Raw genomic sequence first — 7181 nt, 5'->3', positions numbered from 1 at the left:
TATTGTTGTCGGATAAAAATAGCCCTGATTTACACGTGCACAAGCACAAAATGCAAAATATCAACAATTACATGCACTGTTTGTGAAGTTTCTCTTTGTGATTACAAATAATTGCAATTTCTATGATATCATTATTAATGTAATCCTGATTATTAAAATAATTACAGGCGATGAAGTTTCGGTATTGTCTGTTTTTTTTTTTTGAAGTTAAAGAGTAATTTCGTTATTATTGAAAAATGAATATTTTTCGCTTAAATTCAAATGCAAAAAAAACCACTCTACATCCAATCAACTCGCCCCAAAGGCCACTCTCCAATCCGGGTTCGAACTAATTTCAATCGCCGAACAGTTGTAATCATTCATATCCTTTGTTGGATTCCACACTCCCGGAAAAAAGTCACCCAGCAACAAATCTCCTTTCCATCCCCCCTCCCCTCCAAACAATCAGTTCGCCTGTCACCGACAGCATCAACTCATCCAACGGTAAAATCCCTAACCCTCGGGATGTGGATCCCCAGCGTTCCAAGATTTCCGGCCAAAGAACTGCTAAACTATCCTCTTTATTCCTGCTAAACATCGGCGGAAGCTATCCTTTCACGCTACCATTATCACCGTATAGAAAACATCGATTCATCGTGTTTTACATATGGTTTAAGCTCGCACTCACCCCAAGCCCCCTTTCCCTGCGGTCATGCGGCCAGACACATTCGAAATCGGGGACTACAAATTTCGTCAGATTCACACGCATTCCTCCTCAACCCGGTTTCATGCCCCTTCCAAGGACAGGAGAAGGAGGAGGCAGGAGCGGAGAAAAAAGTGAAAACTTGCCCCGAAGGCAAAAGGACACTCTCCGATTGACCCTAGGAGAAGCTGGACTTTCGGATGCTCTATTATAGAGATTCCTTTTGAATGATTTCTTCAGAAACCAGGGTCGCACTTTGCCTCCACCGGTAATGTTCGATGTATACAACAAATGGACATCATGCTATAGCGACACCATCAGTTGTCATAAAATATTATAGGCAATCATTCCCTCAATCCATCCCTTTTCACACACGCCAGCTCGAGATAGTGTGATTCAATAACAGCACAATATAAAATAACAATTTATTGATATCAATCCTTTTTCATCCTTGGTTGGTTTCTTCACCCTTTTTTTCTCGGTGCTTTCTGCTGTTGTGTCTTCTTCCCATGCATCCCGAAGTTCGGTGGTTACTCGGCTGTCTAGGCTCGAACCCGGGGTGGAATGAGGGGGCAGAAAAAGAGAAGACGAGGTCACGCTCGAGACTTGATGTGGGTTCTCAATATGCGAATTAGATTTAAGGGTTGATCTATTGCCAGCGTTTTTTTTTTCTTTCTATTCTTCATGTTCGGCTGCGGATGGTCGTAATTTACTCCGGTCAAGAGTCGACATTTCGGGGAGTTGATAAAGGATTGGGACCGTTGGATGGATGGAATGGACCGAGGAAAAAAACACATTCACACACGCTGCTGAAAAGGGTTGATGTGGAAGCAATTAAGAAGCGATAAAAGTGGTTTACGGATCGACTCGGAAACGGGACCTGTTTGCATGTTTTGATCTCGTTGATTTTCTTTCCGGGTAATTTGAATAATGCTTCTTATTAAATCAGCACTTCTCAGTGAGAATGTGATTTGATTGACCTTTGGGACTGAATACGCAACGATTTATCAAACGATATTTCAAACTTACGTGAAAGAGCTCCCGTTTTGTGTCACCGGTTGTAATTTTTAGGCAAAAGACAAATCGAAAAAAGAGAAACTCCTAATTGCTCTTCAAGGTCGTTCAAACAAACATAGAAGTCTTCCCAAAACCCGGAGGATGCCTTGGAAGTGAGAACGGAGGGCCACAAAAAACACAGAACCGAAAGCACAAGCAAAAAGTGGCCTACTTTAAATGTTCCGGAATAATTTTCTAATTATTTCAGAGCGACACAAACGAGCAAGCTGAGCTGAGATAGCAGAGAACTTTCCTTGGCTTGTCCTTGAGCGCAATTTTTGAAGGGTTGTAAAATTCGGGTTCTTGTCGGTCCCCGGGTTTATGGTTTATTTGTTCGCTATTTATGGCCACAACTGGAGCACCCCATGCAAAGGCTATGGGAAAGAACGAGAGGGAGAAAGCAAGCGTTTGTGCGATGTCATCGTTATATTGCAGCGAGTTCCCGGGAGTCTCTTTCGTAATGTTGGTTTTTGCGATTGCAAAATTCACCATACGAAGGACGCGCCGAAAAGGAGTTTAAAATGGGTTTGCAAATTTTAACTGCACTTTGTTGTTTTGTGTACTTTTTTTTTTTTGGTGACCCTGACAAGAAACAGTAAGAGAGGCATGTTTTTGGCACATTTTTTTCTCTTCCCTCATTTAATGGCTGGATTTTGCAAATGCAATGTCAACTGGTTTCATAAAACGCTGAGCAGTTGTTTGCGAACATAATGTTCTGAGGTCAATTACGACTGTCTGTTTTAACTGTGAATCATCAGACCAGTTAAGGGACAGTTATGCTATTGTTGTCTCTCGGAACGATTTCAAATTATTGCGAAACGGGCCTACTTTGGTGGATACTTTTCTGTATCAACAATGAGTTTTGTAGAACTAGACCTTGGATTATCTCGTCAATGACCAATCGGTTTACTTCGAGCTATCTCTCCAGCATTTGCCATTTCTTTCCTGGAACAGATTCCGATATTCGTTTCATCCAATTTTTTTTTAAATTTTGAAAGCAGTGATCGTAAAATTTCCGATTCATAACACAGACTGCTTGCGTGTTTGTTGTCCATAAAAGGTTAAAAATCAGTCAGTCAATGCACCGTGTTCGGCGTGTAAATAAATTCCCATCCACTCGAAGATGAGCATAACGCCTCTTTCAATGGCTCTTCTTGAACCGCTGAGTTTCTAGAGATTTGTTGTCCAGTCGAAAAACTAGAATGTCAAAAAAAAAAAAAAACGGCGAGATCCTAATTCTTATGATCGATGTCATTTGTTATAATATTTACAACAACATCATATGAACATTCAGCTTATTGTTGATGCTGCTGCTTTTGCAAAAAACGACAATTTATGTACACCGGGGCAAGTTGAAACGGTTTTTTCGAAGTTCAACTTGAAAATTATCTTTAAAAATCACTAAATCTCAATCCGTTTGCAGCATATACAACATATGACAGAAGACTTTCGATAGAAACAGAGATTCGATGTTCCGAAAAATATCAATTTTCAAAATTTTTGGTGCTGAACTATCATGAGTTTAATGTGCGGTTTCGTTTCTCTCACTATATACAACTGATTTATGAAACTCTAAATTGAAGGAATTGTATATGATATGTTGGAAAAAGGGGTTAGTAAACTTTAGATGTGGGGGAGGAGACTGATACATACAAAATGGACACCACATACTAGGGATTAATACCCGAAATAATAAAATCAAGATTACTATTTTGCAGGCTTTTGTGTTAGGGTAGAGCCATTCAAAATGGCCGTCTCTGACTTCGACTCCCCACATATATTAGTACCGACTCCGACTCCGACTCCGACTCTGACTCCTGCTAAAAAAATTATATAATTCGAAATAGGTTTTTAATTAGAACGTTTTATTTACCATTTTTTCTGATTAGACAATAAAAATGAACACCAAAATTCAGAATGCTCGTAAAACAGAATTGCTTTAGCCAAATCTTCCTTCATGGAGGTCTGACTTCACAATTTTCCAAGCAGAGAACAGCCTCTTACGCTGACTTTAGTTGGAGGCATGGCAGTAATAGATGTGCCCAGGAAGCGCTGGTATTTCACTGAATGAGGACATTATATGGTCGGTGTTAAGTCAGAGGGGACCAAGTAAGTCGCAAAATTGAAAATTTCGAGTTATTAATTACATTTGATTAAGCATTATGTGAGCTACATACCACATCATCAGATTTGTAAAATCACGCATATAGCAGGATTAATTGATCGAAATTGTTATGATTGATCACCGAAAACTCCTCATAGTACGCAGTCAGAGCGGACCATGTACATTGTGAAATGGTACATTTACCATGGCAAAATCATGTGCAGACAGAGTGGACAATGTGACAATCATTTGTATATTGAATTCAAATAATATCCCAGCGCCGAATTCAAACCAACAAAACATTTTCTTGCAGCTAATAGGTACCTTGTCGAAATGCGCTTGAACTCGTTAGTGTATAATGTGCACATTCTGAGTATATTGGAAAATAAACTTGGTCCACTCTGACTGAACGGATCAGTGAAAAATGCTGGTTTTCAGTGTGAATGATCGCAAAATATACTGTTTCAGAGTGCGATTTAGTATGTAGCGATGACAATGAATTCGAATTCGATGATTCTGTTGACGAATACTGTCTAAGATGATTGAAAAATGAAAGTTTGTGCTTTAACATGTTTGCCGTGCAATCAGATTCATGCATGTAATAGATGGCGGAGCTATTATGCTGAACGCAACCAAATGTTCATGCAGTTCCCACTGCGCACCCCTTCTCGCTCTAATTTTCATAACAGAATGGCACACTTTGACTCACAACCAGAGATGCAAAATTTCAGAAGAGCATGCTGAAATCGAAAATGTTTTTTTTTTCAGTGCAAAATATCCACGCAACCATTATTTACTTTTTTTTTCTCTGCGCTCACGACGATTCGACAGCTGGTTCATTATCATGCTTGCTTTGATTTGGTTTACTGTTCGGCGACACGTCCGTCAGTTCATTCCCAAGTTCACTGAATGTTGGAAGCCAGTTATATCATTTATCATTGTATCTTGGTGAAAATTTCATTGATATCAGAATGGCTTCAAGCACCGCGAAAAATAAGAAGCGTACGTATACGGACATCGCATTATCGTTCATCCTTGAGAATGGTGGAAAATTTAAATGCAACATCGATCAAAGCGATTGCGTCTATACACAGGATAAATTAGATTCGGGAAATTTCATCAGACATTTCCGTTTAAAGCATAGTGAAATCGCTAACTTTGAAGGCCTTCTTAAGGATTATGAGCCGCTTGCTAAGAAGCCACGAATCGTCGCAAAGCGCCCAATTGCCATAGATCTACAGGTTTTGATCGAAGCTGTTGTGAAACTGGTCACAGAACATGGGATGCCGCTTTCATGCTTTGAATGGGAGGGATTTCGGCTGCTATTGGATCCTATTTGTCAAGCAGTTGGGTGTACGTTGAAATCTTAATAGATGAGATGAAGGACAAACTTATCTGTTGGAAGGTAGATTCTGCTTCCTGCCATAATCGTCACATTCTAGGTGTGAATGTTCAATACGCTCTTCGAGAAAATGTCGTCATTCGGACTCTTGGTATGTACAACACAACGCCCCCACATATCACAAATGCAAATACACACGCAATTGCGCGTACCTATATACATCCAGCAGGATTTCTAAAATATGTTTATTTTTATAGGTATGGTAGAAGTTAAAGAAAGCCAAACTGCCGCTTTCTTGAAATCTAAAATAATGGATACGCTAGCAGAGTACAATGTGCCGATTGGGAACATTTTCTCTGTAACTATAGACAACGGGGCCAACATGGTTGCGGCGGTCAAAAAGCTAAAAGACGAGTTGGAAATGACATTATTTGAGAAATTGAACGACGTAAACGATACGGATGAACGAGATCAAGGACACGATATTTCAAATGAACTATGTGCTGAATTCAACGAACGAATCAATCTGGTTAGGTGTGCAGTGCACACTCTACAGTTAGCCATTTTGGATGTTGTGAATAAATCACACACAAGCGTAAAAAAATTAACCGAGCTGTCGAAAAAAACTAAAAACGTTAAATATAAGACAAATTTTGACCACCATGATGCATCACATCCCCCTGTTTGGAGTCATACACGCTGGGGAGGAATTTTTGAAATGGTTCAATCCTTCAAAAATCAAAAATCATTTTTCGAGCAATTGGCCATTCAATTTCCTGAGCTTGGTAAGTATAAAAAACAAGTAATTGTGATCAACAAAGCAACGAATTGATATACATTTTCGATTTTTTTTTTTTTGTAATATATATCATTGATTTTAACAGATATTACGGAACATTACATTTTCATTGACAACTACTACGATGCATTTAAACCATTGTACATATGTACGAAAAAAATGCAAGAGCAACATGTCTCATTGCCAGACTTTTACATTGCTTGGCTCATGGCTATGAATGAAGTTAGAAAAATTAAAGAAAATTTATTTGTACCTGATTTATTAAATTCGCTGAAGAGTAGGTTGGCAGCTCTACGTAAGTCTAGAGCTTTTAAAATGTCACTATATCTTGATCCACGCATGAATTATCATGGGTCTACATTTTTTCCACCTGAAGAGAAAGTGGAGATACAGGTAAAAACTTTATTTTAAACTATTTCTTATAAACTCCCGAATCCTACACACTTACTTTCCATATATGCTTCATCAATTTCATATCGTTACAGAGATACATTAATGAAACATGGCAGCGGATTCACCAACTACAATCGACATCATCATCCTCCATCATGTCAAACGAATCTTTATCAGTATCCGAAGGTATTGATGATTTTGATGAATATCTTACCGAGATGTTCGGTGGAGCTGTGGACACGGAAAATTTTTACAACAGCTTCAGTCGCTGGATTTAGAACCACGTCAAAGTCACAGCTATAACGTTTGGGATCACTGGGTGAGCCGTAAGACAACGCATCCAGAATTATATGCAGTGGCCATGGTCTACTCCATCAAACCAAGTCTCCGTAGAGAGAGCCTTCAGCGTACTTGGTATAGTACTATCCAACCGTCGAACACAACTTGCAGAGGACACCTTGACAAATATCTTGTTGGTCAAGTTGAACAAAGCGTTGTTCCCACAAGCTATTTCCTCAGCTTATAATTGGAAAGAAATTTAAACAAAGGATTGATTTAGGCAGATGTCCATAAATCAAATGATACTTGTCGTCCAATTTTGTTGTTTTAAATCTACATAAAAATAAAAATAATAAACGAGTTTTATTCTCACATCTATACGAACGCGCGTATACACATCTGACGCAGTATCATTAGCATAATATTTCACTGAATGAATTTTTGTTTCCATCACTTACAGCTAATCTAAGACGAATGCGAATATTTCGGGTGTTCATTGTCAGTGAATCAGTTTAAGAATGAGTGT

At 38.9% G+C, this 7181-nt stretch overlaps 1 pseudogene; it reads left to right on the top strand.

Moving 5' to 3' along the window:
• Positions 1 to 5443: 5443 nt before the first annotated feature.
• Positions 5444 to 6918, top strand: LOC129764193 (uncharacterized; annotated as a pseudogene).
• The last annotated feature ends 263 nt before the right edge of the window (positions 6919 to 7181 follow it).

The sequence above is a fragment of the Toxorhynchites rutilus genome, chromosome 2 (genome assembly GCF_029784135.1).
Source record: "Toxorhynchites rutilus septentrionalis strain SRP chromosome 2, ASM2978413v1, whole genome shotgun sequence".
Classification (NCBI taxonomy): Eukaryota; Metazoa; Arthropoda; class Insecta; order Diptera; family Culicidae; genus Toxorhynchites; species Toxorhynchites rutilus.
This window is presented reverse-complemented; position numbering and strand designations above follow the sequence as displayed.